This window comes from Bos grunniens, chromosome 23 (assembly GCF_055505025.1).
Source record: "Bos grunniens cultivar Pamir isolate PY7600 chromosome 23, Bosgru_T2T1.0, whole genome shotgun sequence".
Taxonomy (NCBI): Eukaryota; Metazoa; Chordata; class Mammalia; order Artiodactyla; family Bovidae; genus Bos; species Bos grunniens.
In genome coordinates this window covers 48,630,607-48,646,834 of record NC_141187.1, presented here as the reverse complement: position 1 = coordinate 48,646,834, position 16,228 = coordinate 48,630,607, and positions in this window count along the sequence as shown.

Genomic DNA, 16,228 nt, shown 5'->3' with positions numbered 1-16,228 from the left:
TTCATGAAACCCTTGCAGTTTCATAAGAAATTCTCAAACCTATTTATATGTGCATTATGCTGAATAGTATCCAGCATTTTCATTCTTTGCTAAAAAAAGTTTGTGAGCGTCTCCATTCTCAGTCCCAGGGCAGTCTGGAGTTGTGTCTGTCAACCACACATCGCTGGAGTTCTGAAGTTGTATAGGCACCCATACTGACTCTACTTGTGAGCAGTCTTGACACCTAGAAGAAGCACAGAGTTTTCCAGACTCTGGGTTGGTCCGTAAGTCATTGACTGAGGGTGAAGAACCTGCTTGTCTTCACCCAGTGGGGCTTTGCCTTTCGGGGCTCTAACCTTAAGCTGAGAAAGTGTAACAGACTCCCTGCTGCTGCTGCTGCTGCTGGAAACACTATTAACTAGAAATCAGTTTTAACCAACACGTCACAGAAATCTATTGATAGTATCTTGAGAAATCAGTCCTTTCTAGGGGAAGAGAAGGTTAGGCTATGAAGGTCTGTGTATTATTCCACCAGCAAATGCCAGATCCAACAACAGTGGAGATTTGGCTGCTGCTGTGGTTTTAAAAGTTTTTGTATTTATTTATTTTTTTAATTTAAATTTATTCATTTTAATTGGAGGCTAATTACTTTACAATATTGTATTGGTTTTGCCATACATCAACATGAATCAGCTTAAGGAACTCACACCGCGCTGTGAGTGTTAGGCTCTCAACTGGCTCATCCAGTCGTGCGGGGCGGCTTCTCCATTTCTTTCCACTCGTCATAAAATTCTCACAGCCCTTGGTGCATTGGTTCCCCTTCTTGTGTACTGCAGATCTGAGAGAAGGTGACCATGGCATCTCACACACTACTGAGAAATTCTCCTTAAATCTTGCAAAGCTGAGCTATTTCTACAATTACACATTATCACATTCAAAAGAAACACTAATCTGGCATTGCAGCCCTTTTTCTCCCCCTTGATGTTCATATATTTGTTCTCTGTCTATGTCTTTATTTCTGTTTTACAAATAAAAGCATCTATAGGACGGGGGAGCCTGGTGGGCTGCCGTCTATGTGGTCGCCCAGAGTCGGACATGACTGAAGCGACTTAGCAGCAGCAGCGGCATACCATTTAGATTCCACATATATGCATTAATATACGATATTTTGCGGCCAAAGAAAAGACAAACGTTCTTGATAAGGGGATCGTCTACAATCAGTAGACTGCAGCCTGTGACTGAGGTATCTAGATAGTTGTGGGCAGCTTTGAACTCCCTTATTGCAAAGTTGAAAGAAACGGCTTTACTTCTACCAGTAGGGTCTTCTGCCAAATTTGACTTGTATGTTTCTAAATCACTTACATATTTTAAAGGATTAAAATTAAAGATGAGATTAAAAACTTTCCTCTTGGCTTCAAAGGCAGAACCAAAATCTCCACACAGCCTAACTGACAACCCACCTCCTTTGCAGTTTACAAAGGAGGGGGAAGAAAAAAAAGACTTGCCCACGGTATTTCTTAGGTTCTTAACCTCTTCTTTCCCAGCCAGCGTTGTTCTGCAGTCAGTGTTAGAGTGTTGACATACATTGTGATGTTTACCTTGGCTTTATGTAAGCCTGAAGTGACATTTAAGAAATCGATACAGAATGGGTGTCCATTTCTGAACTTGGCTCTGACTCCAGTCCTTAGGAAGGAGCTTAATTTAACATGTTGTGACAGAATTAGTGCTGTTGCCATAACAGTAACTTTCCCCTAATAAATTTTTTCTCTCTGGAGATTTCAACACTTCAAAAGATGATACAGCATGCCTTCTGCAAACCAGAGGATGATAAGATTTCATGTAGGCCATGGAGCCAATGATTACTTCTGAAGCCCAACATGTAATTATGGAGACAGGACGAATGAACTTTCAACATGCTTGCTGGTGGTAGAACAGAATACGGGGAGAAATGTCAAGTCGAGGTTGAGGTTCAAAGTTAGGAGCTGGTTTCCAGCTCTGCAGCTGCAGTAATTACACAATTCTGTACATTAGAACCATTTATCTCCTGCCAACTGTGGTAATTAATTTTGTCTTCAGTCAGTGAAGGGAGGATTGATCTTCTCTTTATGAAAAAGTTTCTCACGCAAATGTTTTCCAGTGTTGAAATGTCGAATGCCTTTTCTCCTGTTTTACAGGTACTTACTGGAATCTGAGTTTGCCGTTCTCTAAATCCATGACTAGTGCAAGTCAGAACCAAGTTTATTGATGAAGTCCATTTTCCTCCTTAGGGATCAAAGCTTTTCAAAGTATACGCCAATGAGGACTCTTAAGTTATCTCTAAGCCTATTTGCATGTAATGTAAGAAGAGCGACCTATGCAGATAAATACCCGTTAATTTGCATAAACAAGGAATACAATCTTTTGCAGGCTTACATTTTCTTTTGAAAAATTTCACATGAACTTATAGTCCATATGCTTAACAAAGCTCTTGAACCCAAATACACCCCTGTGACCTTATGGAGTGAAATTAGAATTAAAAATAGGCTTGTCACTGGGCAGCTTTATCTCCATTTCCAGAAAACTTGAATCATACTTTCAAACATTCTGTGTCCCAAAGTCCTTTACTTGGTTTAATATGAGAACCTTTTGATGTAATTTCTCACCAAAGTGTGGAGCTATTGTTATTATTATTATTGAGAGAGGGAGAAGCAGTTTTAAAGAATATGAGGACATGTGTATGAATTATAATCCATATTTTGGTTTTTAGAGAAAATCACTGTGAACTAAAGACAGTATATAATTTTCATTTGATTTATTTCTTGAGTCTTCAAAGTCTTTGAACTGTGCCCATAAAAGATCATCACAGTTAAGCAAAACCGAAAATCACCAGTGATTTTTTTTCTCAAGAAATTAGAGGAGTTAAGCAATATTGGTATTAAGCAAAATGTGATTGGGCTTGAGGATAAAAGGGGAATTCGGCAGTCCTGGGGATGAGAGGACAGTAATGGGAAGGTAAAATTAAACAACGATTTTGCTTTTTTTTCCATAAAAATTAAAATTTGAGTTTATCTCCATGTATCCTTCTATCTGGGAAGCCCTGGTGGCATAGCATTAAAGAATTTGCCTGCTAAGCAGGAGATGCAGGTTTGATCCCTGGGTCAGGAAGATGCCCTGGAGAAGGAAACAGCTACCCTCTCCAGTATTCTGGTCTGGAGAATGCTACAGAGAGAGGAGCCGGATAGGTTACAGTCCATGGGGTTGCAAAGAGTTGGACATGACTTAGTGACTAAACAGCAAAAGCACAACCCTTCTATCTAGTTTAAAACTAAAATTTTAGACCTGGGAACCACTTTAAAGATGACGATACTGATGCTGTATTTTTTCAGCTTTCATGTGAATATGCATTTCCTGGTGATCTTGTTAAGATGGATCCTATTTCAGGAGGTCTGAGCTGAGACCTGAGAGTGAGTGTCTCTAATTTTCCTGCTCCAGCTGCTCTTTGAGCACCAAGGTTCTAGTTCACCCTCCACTCCATCTCTTCACAGACGAACACAGTAGGGTCTAGAGATTCTGGGTTTTCCAAGACCCCACAGCTACGGTGACAAAGAAGTGAGGAAAACAGATCATATCCCCAGCCCAGGAGTTCCTACACGGAACCAGAGTTTTCTGGTTTTTTTTCTGTTGGCAGAAAGCCATGAAAATCACGATGTTCTTTGCAGAATACCTTTAAACACTCACATATTTAATGAACATTACACGACTGGGTGCTACATCAGATAGCATCTTAAAATCGATTCTGCTGCTGCTGCTAAGTCACTTCAGTCGTGTCCGACTCTGTGCAACCCCATAGACGGCAGCCCACCAAGCTCCCCCGTCCCTGGGATTCTCCAGGCAAGAACACTGGAGTGGGTTGCCATTTCCTTCTCCAGTGCATGAAAGTGAAAAGTGAAAAGTGAAGTCACTCAGTCATGTCTGACTCTTCGCGACCCCATGGACTGCAGCCCACCAGGCTCCTCCGTCCATGGGATTTTCCAGGCAAGAGTACTGGAGTGGGGTGCCATTGCCTTCTCCAAAATAGATTCTAGCAATAGAATTTAATATCAGCAGTGAACAGGTTGGTGAGCTCAAGAGGAAATTCTGATTTTGTGCATCCTGAAGGTTACATCATTTGAGGAAGTTTTATTTATTAATTTTTTTAAATGTTTATTTATTTTTGATGTGGACCATTTTCAAGTCTTTATTGATTTGTTACAGTATTGCTTCTGTTTTTCTGTTCTCGTTTTGTGGCCATGAGGCATGTGGGGTCTTAGCTTCCTAACCAGGGATAGAACTCACAGCCCTGGCTTTGGAGGGTCAAGTTTTAACCATTGGACTGCAAGGCAAGTCCCAGGAAGTTTTCTTTCTTTCTTTTTTTTTAAAGGTATTCAAAATTACAAGCACAGATTATTAGGAAAGTTAATGTTTATGTGGAATGGGAGAAGAAATCCCAGGAAGTAACTGAATCATTGGCGATTCCTGCCTCTGTGTTTTGATGACACTTCAGGCAATTCACGAGAAATATTTGTAAAGAATGGCTCCTGTCTGCAGCTTAGCATTCACGCACAGTACTTACGAGAATGTGTGTCAGTGAGTGGACCTGAAGCTTCATCTTCATCAGCTTCACTATAAAGCTGCCTCTGGCCTGAGACAGAGTTTGAGAAGCAGTGTGGTCTCCTTAGACCAGGCTCCATACTACCGGTGCCCCGGGTGAGTTCTCAGGGGTGACTGAGACCCATTCTGGGCTTCCCTGGTGGCTCAGACAGTGAAGAATCTGCCTGCAGTGCAGGAGACCTCGGTTCGTTTTCTGGGTCAAGAAGATCCACTGGAGAGGGAAACGGCTACTCTCTCCAGTATTCTGGCCTGGAGAATTCCATGGACAGAGGAGCCTGGTGGGCTATAGTCCATGGGGTCACAAAGAGTTGGACACGATTAAATGACTTTCACTTTCAAGACCCATTCCACAACCCTTCATGGAGCACAGAATCAGTGTTATATCCTCCATAGACTAGACCCCGTGAGATTTTTATCTAGAAATTCTGCTGTTAGTATAATAAAGCATATTGTGTTAGTGCTCACTCAGCTTCCCCAGTGGCTCAGCAGGTAAAGAATCTGCTTGTAATGCAGGAGGCACAGGAGACTCAGGTTCGGTCCCTGGGTTTGGAAGATCCCCTGGAGGAGGAAATAGCAGCCACTCCAGTATTCTTGCCTGGAGAATCCCATGGACAGAGGAGCCTGGTGGGCTATGGTCCATGGGGTTGCAAAGAGTCAGACGCGACTGAGCACTTGCGTGGTATACGGACGGCATTAGTATTCACTTAGCTCCATTATGTACTTAGAAGGCATCAAAAGAAGCCAACAGGAAAACCAGAAAGGCAAGACAAAGTCAAAAAGCTCTGAGCAAATGTTCCAGCTTTAGAGGTTTCTCCCATCTGAGCCCTACCGTTTCCTCTGTATTTATTTTAGTCATCACCGGGACCATCCCAATTATGACCCAGATTTTGCTTCTCTTCTGATGTTCAACACTTTTGGTCAGCAGGATATTTATAAAACTTATCCAGACTGTAGAATGGAACCATAAAACGTATAACTAAAATGACCTGAAAGCAATATGTGTGTGTGACAACGCTCTCGAATGGTCTTAGATATTGGTAACTGAATTTTAAACTACTTTACAGTTACTTTTAAAAATACACAGAATCCTGTTTTGGAAGATATTTGCTATATTTTACTTTCATATAATAGAGAATCCCCCTTGTACTGCAGTTTAGCATAGCTTCAGCACAGCAAATATGATTAAGCTAAAATTATCAGAAAGCGTAATGGATGTTTAAAACCTCCAGAGAGGAAAAAGTTAAGAACATTGCACATTTTTGGGGTGTTGATGTTACGTGATGATTCATAAGAACACATTTTAAGCCGCTCTTCTTGTCTGGTTGTATTTGTTTAACTGGGACGTGTGGTTGTATTAGATTCACTGTTGTGCCAGCTCTGGTAGATGCTACATCCCGTGTATCTAAAATTGGTTTACAGATCAGGATGATTTATTTAAGCTAGACAAATACTCACTTTTAATTTATACTATGGAAATCAGCTTTGATTTTCTTTTTGTGGCCAACTTGGGGAAAAAATCTGGTGAAATCATTTAGTCTTAAGAGTTTGCTTTATGAGTGATTTTCTCTGGGAAAAGAAGGGGGGACCTTCTGCTAAATTGGGGATCTGGGTAACCAAGCATCTCTAGGAGGAACAAAGGAAAAGAACAGAGGGGCTAATTGTTTAATTAGTAAATGTCTGCTTGGTTAATGACATATTAATGAGTTTTTAAGCCCGTCATATCATTTACCATAAAAGACCCACGCGCCTATCCCTGGATGTACTGTATAATTAAGTAATGTGGCCCAGAGGAGTTAATCATTTAAAACCCTGTCATCTTTCTCAAGTTTGCAGATAGAAAAGCCAGCACAGAAGGCACCTGCCAGGTAGAGTCAGGGTGGCACATAATTCTGAACTAAATTGTCTCTCTGCTATGGTTACACAGTCAGATGTCTGCCCAGAAGCAGAATTTCCACCCCCCCGCCCCTTTTGATAATCTAGAGAGCTGCTAAGACACTGCTGTTTGCTTGCTGGTGTTCAGTTATTTGCTCTGAGAATGTGAGTTTGTATAATAGAATGGGGGCCATTTGAGTGGCTTTTGAGTATTTGAAAGAGTAGACAGGCTCAGCAGACTCTCTGATTGTAGAATGGTGCTAGCCAGTATGGTCGCCACTTGCCACATGGAGCTATTTAAATTTAAGTTAATGAAAATTAAGTGAGATCAGACGTTCATGTTCTAAGTCTCTTTAACCACACACCAAGTGCTCAGTAGCCACGTGTGTGGCTAGTGGCTCCTGTCCAGGCAGCACGGATACAGAGCATTTCTGCCATCACCAAGTGCTCTCCTGGACTGTTAATAGAAACAGAGGAAGCCCTCAAGACCAGTAGGAAACAGCGTTCAACCTGCTTCCTTCCACGCCCACCTCTGAAGAGCTGAAGAGACAATGCCTTCTTCAAACTCGGGCTGCTCAGCCCCATCCTACATAACTAGCTCACCTTCTTTTTCTTGGGGCAGGATCCATACTCGAACGCTGGCAGCCACTGGTTTAGATCAGAAAGTGAAAATTTACCCGACCACAGAGTACCTGATTTGGGGGCTATAAATCATGCTCCTATTGGTATATCATAGAGCTTAGTACATTGGAGAAGGAAATGGCAACCCACTCCAGTGTTCTTGCTTGGAGAATCCCAGGGACGGTGGAGCCTGATGGGCTGCCGTCTATGGGGTCGCATAGAGTTGGACACGACTGAAGCGAGTTAGCAGCAGCAGCAGCGGCAGAGCTTAGTACTGCAAAAGCAAGATGGAACCTTCCAGCTCAGCTCCTTGTTCTAACCTGCTTCCCCAGGACCCTCTACATCTACTCCCGTCAGACCAGCAGGACAGAATTTAAGCCAGAAGCAGTGGTTCCATTCCTCCTACATCTCACAATGTGATTTTCCCTGAAATTAAATTTTGCATCCAGAAACTTTGGAATGTCTTAATTTTCTTGGACCTTCCATATAAATGAATTGTCCAAATGGGCTATTTTAAATAACTTAAATACCATTCCCTTTTCCTAAGACTGTGCTTTACAGTCTGATTTTCATCAATATTTCCTTGGATCAGCCCTCTTTTCTCTCCTTGACACCTATAGTTCTAAATATATTGGCTCTTTGGGGGTCATTGCAAATTGTGGAGGTAAGCAGGTGATAGCCTGTACCACTGGGGGTGCACTCCAGGGCATTCTTAGGGTCAAAATGCTTGAGACCCTCCCCCTAATCTGCTGAGAAAAGCAAGAAAACTCTGCTTCCCATGATTCCTGCTGTAGTCCACATCCCCTGCATTAAACGTCTTTTGCTGAGAGCTAGGTAATGTTCATACTACCACCAGTGACCATCCCGTCATGCCTGACAGCTGTGCTTCAAATAATTTAGGCTTGGAGCACCATTCAGCCCCCAGGTTCCAACAGATCCCGGAAGCTTCTCACTGCTGGCGGTCCGGCACTTTCTTTGTGTCATCTGTAGTGGAAGGACATTAGTCAAATCAAAAACATAGTTCAAAAAGTCAAAGTACACAGCTTAAACAGAGTACATCCATCCTTCTGGCTTGGAGAAATCTCGCAGGAAATATTGTTCGAACATCAAAAATGTTGCGATGAAATTCACACTTCATTTCCTCCTCTGTGTGCGCCTGTACCTTCTACATCCATCCTCCTCTTGAAGTTACTGTTGTTGTCGTCTAGTTGCTAAGTTGTGTCTGACTCTTGTGACTCCGTGGACTGTAGCCCACCAGGCTCCTCCATCCATGGAATTCTCCAGGCAAGAATACTGGAGTGAGTTGCCTTCTCCAGGGGATCTTCCAGACCCAGGGATTGAACCAGGGTCTCTCCTGCATTGCAGGTGGATTCTTTACCGGCTGAGCTACCAAGGAAGCCCTTCTTGAAGTTACCCTTGACCAATTACTTTGTTTGCACATAAGTTGAGAACAGATATAACGTGTGCTATGTGCCACTTCTGGTAGAAGCTTTGACACGAGTGTTCAGCTTACCTTCCTATTCCCTTTGCTATTGTAACTAGCCGCTTTCCACATGGCAGAGGATGATGCTGTGGAAGCCAAGTTCAGAGCTGATAGAATTATACATTTGCATTTGCACCCACTGAATTTTTGTCATTGTTGGTGACGTACCATAGCCTAACCTATCCTGACTCTTACAATTCCTTATATTCAAGATGATTGAAATATAGTAGAAGAGATTAGACAGATTACTATCCAAAGCAATATGAGAATAACAGCATATACACGGTTCAAAATAAACTATCTGAATGCTGAAAAAGAGAAACTGCTTCTGACCAAGGTGATTGGGAAAGATGTAATCAAAGATGAATAAGATGAGCAGTCATTTGAATATGATAAGATCTCAGTAGACAAATGGTGGTGGAAGGCATTCAAGAAAGATGAAATGGAAATGGAGCTGGAGAGCCCAAGGGATGTTTCAAAAATGGGCTAGCATTTGGGCCCTTTAAAGCAGGTCACTGCACAGGATCGAGCAGGCTCTCAGTGCTGAATTATACACCGCAGCCTTGAGTGGAAGAGCTAGTGATGGAAAAGACCAGATAAGTAGGCCAAGGCGCAGGAGAAGATGCTGGGATGTCAAAGAAGTTTGACCTGTGTTCTGTGCAGTGAGAGTGATCAGTGTTTTACGACTAGGGAAGGTATCAGATCAAGATTGTAGGAGATGGTTCTAGCATGATCTTCAAAATGAACAAGAAAAGAAATTTCTAGACCTTTGTTCCTCCTTTGCTCTGGATAAGTGACTCACTGCAACAATTGGAGAATGAGATGGTAAGGGCCTGAAATAAGACTCAGGAGATGGGAATATAAAAATGAACACTTAGGACTTCCCTGGGTGGCCCTGTGGTTAAGAAGCCACCTTCCAGTGCAAGGGCACAGGTTTGATCCCTGGTCGGGGTGGTAAGAGCCCGTATTCGTACAGTGTGACAAAAGGGAAGAAGAACAGACACTTCTAGAGGGAAGTGAGTATCGTTCGAGGCCCTGCCACTTATTATCTTAGGCAAATTCCAATTAATCACACTGAGACTCAGAGTCCTTAAATGCAAAATGGAGATAACACCAGTACCCCTTTCCTAGACTACTACAGGGGAGTAAATAAGAAAAAAATTCATTCATTTCTGGGCTGTTCAGCCCATATATGAAGTCTCAATACTGCAAGTCACTTTTATTTAAAAGAATGTCATTTTGGTTCCTTCCAAGAAGTATTATAATATTTTTTTCTATTAAGCATTCAGTTTGCTTTTTTTTTCCTATGTGATACTTCTTTAGAAGAGGGAAAAAAAAGTCCTCAAAAAGTTAAGCTGTCAAAATAAAAATGAAAAAAAAAAGCGTTTTTGTCTAATTTCAATATCACTCTTTCATTGGACCAGAAACACCTGGTAAGCGTGACCATCAAGGCAGTCAGTCCTTCGTGTGGTAGGTAATTCCTTTTAAGGCCACGAGGGAGAGCCATGGTGAAGAATCCTGAATAGGAAGGCAAACAAGATTAGGTCAGCACCTGTTCTCCCTTGGGGGCGATTCACAGAACTGTTTTTGTGTAAATAAGCAAAACTTTTGCAGAAGTTTGGTTTGTTTCTTTCTGAATTCAAAGTTATTTTCTTATCCTTTGACTAATATTTTAGAAGGGAGAGAAAATATTAAAAAAAAAAAAAGTGAATGCCACTTTAAAAAAAAAGCAGAAAAGTTGGTTTTCAACAGCTAGAGAAAGTCAGCAAAAATATCAAAGCCTACTTTAGGTGGGCACACCAAAAATCTGTGGGTTCCAGGAGCATCCACGTGGCTCTTCTCTGCCGGGAACCATCCTGAGCATTTCGTCACTTCATCATAGTCAGGAGGTTGCTGTTCCATTTTTCAAAAGAGGCAAGAGCAACTCAAGAAATTAATAAACCAAAATAAAGATGTGATTGTATTTATTCATTAAGCATGGGTTTATAAGCCCTAATTTTGTCAGACACTGTTCGCAGCTCTAGGTTATAACCTCCAGCAGGACTTAGATCCTAAGTTCCAGCAGCCCCGAGTTTAGTAGGGAAAAACAAATACATAAGGAAATAGTGGGATGAGGCTTTACACGCCAGGCTCCTTGGTGAGGAGACCTCAGGGTTGAGTCCTGCTGGGTGACTGAGGGTCGGCATCTGCTAAGGCGAGAGGGCAGGACATCAGCAAAATGCTCTGTAGATCAAGGGGGCTACAGCACAACGTGAGTTCCCCGGGCGGGACTGAGGCTTTGGCCGTGGGCTTCCTTGCCACCTTCTGGTAGCTGGGCTTTTTCTTGCTGGCTTTATCAGAATCTGGCTAATCCATAACCATCGCGCTCAAGGCACTAGCGTCCCTTCCCAGGATTGCTGTCGTTGTCTCTTGCTTGGTTTGCTTGGTGTCCCTGTTTCTGCCATTGCACCCGTGTCTGTTTCCATTTCCAGGACATCCTGTTAGAATGTAAGTCAGATCACGTTATGCTGCTTAACACTTTCAGTGTTTTCCACTCATTTAGAAAAACTAAGTGGTCACATGGCTTCAGTGAATCTGCTACCTGCCTTTCACTTTCCTGCACCATTAACTCTCTGGTCTCACTTTCCATTGCTCTTCCTCCTGCTCACTCCGGTCCAGATGCAGAGGGCTTCATGCTATTTTTAGGGCACACCGATGCCCCTAGGGCATCTTCTCACCCCAGGACCTTTGCACCTGCTTGTTGTCTCTCTGCTTACAAGGCTCTTCTCTCTGATCTCTTGAAAGCTTTGACTTAAACATCATCCTCTTGGTGATACTTCCCCAGCCCTCTTTCTAAAGTTGTAACCTATCCTTCTATCCATCTCAGAAATCTCAGTTTTCTTTCATTTAACACACTTATATCTTATTTTGGAAAACTCAGCAGTGGCCACAGGACTGGAAAAGGTCAGTTTTCATTCTAATCCCAAAGAAAGGCAATGCCAAAGAATGCTCAAACTACCGCACAATTGCACTCATCTCACACGCTAGTGAAGTAATGCTCAAAATTCTCCAAGCCAGGCTTCAGCAATATGTGAACCGTGAACTTCCTGATGTTCAAGCTGGTTTTAGAAAAGGCAGAGGAACCAGAGACCAAATTGCCAACATCCGCTGGATCATGGAAAAAGCAAGAGAGTTCCAGAAAAGCATCTATTTCTGCTTTATTGACTATGCCAAAGCCTTTGACTGTGTGGATCACAATAAACTGTGGAAAATTCTGAAAGAGATGGGAATACCAGACCACCTGATCTGCCTCTTGAGAAATTTGTATGCAGGTCAGGAAGCAACAGTTAGAACTGGACATGGGACAACAGACTGGTTCCAAATAGGAAAAGGAGTTCGTCAAGGCTGTATATTGTCACCCTGCTTATTTAACTTCTATGCAGAGTACATCATGAGAAATGCTGGGCTGGAAGAAGCGCAAGCTGGAATCAAGATTGCTGGGAGAAATATCAATAACCTCAGATATGCAGATGACACCACCCCTATGGCTGAAAGTGAAGAGGGACTAAAAGCCTCTTGATGAAAGTGCAAGAGGAGAGTGAAAAAGTGGGCTTAAAGCTCAACATTCAGAAAACGAAGATCATGGCATGTGGTCCCATCACTTCATGGGAAATAGATGGGGAAACAGTGGAAACAGTGTCAGACTTTATTTTTCTGGGCTCCAAAATCACTACAGGTGGTGACTGCAGCCATGAAATTAAAAGACGCTTACTCCTTGGAAGAAAAGTTATGACCAACCTAGATAGCATGTTCAAAAGTAGAGACATTACTTTGCCAACAAAAGTTCGTCTAGTCAAGGCTATGGTTTTTCCTGTGGTCATGTATGGATGCGAGAGTTGGACTGTGAAGAAGGCTGAGCACCAAAGAATTGATGCTTTTGAACTGTGGTGTTGGAGAAGACTCTTGAGAGTCCCTTGGACTGCAAGGAGATCCAACCAGTCCATTCTGAAGGAGATCAGCCCTGGGATTTCTTTGGAAGGAATGATGGTGAAGCTGAAACTCCAGAACTTTGGCTACCTCATGCAAAGAGTTGACTCATTGGAAAAGACTCTGATGCTGGGAGGGACTGGGGGCAAGAGGAGAAGGGGACAACAGAGGATGAGATGGTTGGATTGCATCACTGACTCGATGGACGTGAGTCTGAGTGAACTCCAGGAGTTGGTGATGGACAGGGAGGCCTGGCGTGCTGCGATTCATGGGGTCGCAAAGAGTCGGACACGACTGAGTGACTGAACTGAACTGATCTGATCTGATATCTTATTTATTCGTTTTCTTTATTTTCTATCTCCTTTCCATGGCATGAAAGTTCCAAGAGGGGAGGGATGTTTGTCTGCTCACTGCTGTATCTCCAGTGCCTGCAGCAGTGCCTGGCTTCCTACTAAACGTCCTTGACTAAATAAATGAGTACCTCTGGACACGACTGGAGCAGTGACAAATGCCTTCTGAGATGAACTTTCTTTCTGTATGAGGACAAGGCAAAGAGGAAACATTGGGCTCTGGGCATCACTAAGTATGATAGGGTGAGCCCAAAAGTTAACCACAGACGGAGTGATACTAAGTGTTATAATCTGGGGGCTGTGGGCAAAACCGAGGCAACTCGGGTCTACTGAAAGTCAGAATGGAAGTAATACTGATCATAATCCACATGGGTAGGGCATTTTAAATAAATAGAGAATGCCAAGCACATGTTAGGTTCTTTATTCTTGGCTTTCTTTGCTTGCCTTTCCTAATAGGATACAAGATTCATTTGCACTCTTTTTAAAGCCTTATCAATAAAACCCATGACTCTTCTCGGTGATGCTCTGGGGCTTAATTTTTGATTTCTCTTCCCTCTTTGTAATTTACCCAAAATTAACAGAGTGGTTGGTTCACTCATGAGTCAATATTCAGATCATGTGAGCTGATGATGAGTTGGATGCGAAGTAAAAATCATTGTTCATGCCAGACCATCACCAGAATGTGAGGGCAAACAGCATACTCCCTGTTTTCTTCTAGAGTTTTCTGTTGATCATTTTCTGTATGTATCTTAGCAAACAGTTCTCTTGGATTTTATGTGAAAAATTAATAAAAGGATAGCACCTGTGATAACACATTTTGTCGCTTTTACATTTTTGCTGTATTTTAAGAATATTAATCATAACATACGCATCAAAAAATACCAGATCATTTTATTCTATTATTTCACGGAAACTTGTTTTGTCTTAGTGAAAATTTCTCTGGTGACGGTGATGATAATAGATAACACTGCTATGCAGCTTCGTTTGTGTCAGGCACTTTTTCAAAACACTTTTCTCCTCCCCAGTCCATACACACAGAGATACATATTTTAAAAATTTACTTAATTCTCACTATAGTCCTAAAATAAGTACAGTTTTATTCCCTCATTGTTTTTTTCATGAGGAAAGTCTTTGTTTACAGATCTTTTTCTGTTTTGATAAAGCTGCAAAGCTCTTCAAGGAAATTAAAAATTGTAGAGAAATCATAGCATAGGATATATAGAAGGGCTGTAACTAGACCCTCTGTAGGGTCACCTTGGCTATAGAAGCTCAGATCTCCTGTGTCTACCCACACCCTCAATGATTCTCCAGAAGTGCCTGGATACCCTGTGGCTTGTAGATAAACATTTGAGGAGGAAAGTAGACTTGTATATCACGTAATGCACCATTTGCAAAAATATTGAAGTCAGTGCTTTCTGGACATACGATTGTTTCTTTGGGAATGTGATATGCATTCCCAAAGAAACAATATCGGGCTTCCCTGGTGGCTCAGACAGTAAAGAATCTGCGGTAATGCAGGAGACCTGGGTTCAATCCCTGGGTTGGGAAGATCCCCTGGAGAAGGAAATGGCAACCCACTCCTGTATTCTTGCCTGGAGAATTGCACGGACAGAGGAGCCTGGTGGGCTGAACAGTTCAGGGGGTTGCAAAGAGTCGGACATGACTGAGCAACGAACATACGCTGGGAATGTGAATTAAAATACTGGGACAAGTATTGTGTGTTGCAAACTAGTGAAAACACTAAGCATCAGTAAGCCATTCAACCAACTGCCAGTACTTCTTAGGTATTTATTTATTTGATGGTGCATTATTTCCTGATCTGTCAGCGCTCGCTCCATGATATAAAATCAAGGAAAGAAGTTAAAGTTTTAGGAGTAATCCCAAACTGTAGAAGTCAGGGAGATAATTCTATCAGCCTCCATGGCTCTCCTTACTGGCAGCCAACCCAAGGACTCCTGGTATGCACACAAAGGAAATGTATTTTGCATAACTTGACTTCCAAGCAGTGATTATCCCTTGCAGGCTGTTTGTTTTTCCAAGTGGTCCTGCTGATTAGAGGCTCTGAGTGCAATCTGTGGTGCTTGATAACCTAGCTACCTTGGCTTTCTGCTACATTAAACCCCTTTGGTCTGCTTTAAACAGGCGCACTGATGCTTGCAGACTTTCTCTGCCTTCAGAAGCTGCATTTCTATGCCAGGAATTTGTTTCTTGCAAGTCATCAAGAAGTATATGATACGTGTTGGCAATGTGAACGTCAGTATGCAACTTTTGAGATGACAAATTCTCATGTCTTACCTGATTTTGTGGTTGAATTTTTAAATAATTCAGTGAGTATTTAATGAAGGTTATGCATCATCACCGGGCCTCCCTGGTGGCTCAGTGGTAAAGAATTCACCTGCCAAGCAGGAGATGCGTGTTCGATCCCTGGGTCAGGAAAAATCCCCTGGAAAAGGAAATGGCGATCCACTCCAGGACTCTTGCCTGGGAAATCCCATGGACAGAGGAGTCTAGCAGGCTACAGTCCACGGGGTCACAAGGAAACGGACATGACTGAGCGACTACACCACAACAGCATACATCATCACCATCTTCTCACGACTGAGAGAGGGCTCCCCAAAGTCTATTTCGAGGCATTAGTCCTCTTTGGTGCCTCGTGTTGGAGAGTAGGGTAGATTGAAAAAAAAAGTCACAGTAGAACATGTTTGAGAAATAGTTGCAGATTTGAAATTTACATGAATGATGTTAAATCCTTGAAACATCATTTGGCATCTCTGGCAATTATTGTTTGTCCACAGAATGTCCTTTCTTCATGCCACAGCCTGTATCACTCCTTGGAACTTAATTTCCATAGAGCACACATTGTAAAACGCTGATTTTACAAATGCTCATTCGAGCCACGTGCAGGTTCTGTTTGCAGGACACTCCTCTCTGTTTCACTGTAGGGCACAGAGGAGTACATTTCCTACAAAGTCAATACAAATCTATGTCTTTAATCTTAGTTTTCCTTGCTCCAAGCCAGGGGTTGGAAAACTTTTTTCTGTAAAGCGCAGCATAGGAAATGTTTTTGGCTTCGTGGACCATACGGCCTCTGTCATAGCGATTCACTTCTGTTCTTGTAGCATGACAGCAGCTGCAGACAATATGAGAATAAATGAGCATGATTGAAATTGGGATTTCACATGGTTTTTGTTTATCAAGAGATCGTCTTCCTCTTTTTTCCAACCATTTAAAAACACAAAAACCACTCTTCAATCGCAGGATGTGTAAAAATAGCCAAAGTGCTGGATTTGGTCTATGGACCGGTCAGTCGAGCCCTTCTACTCTTTAT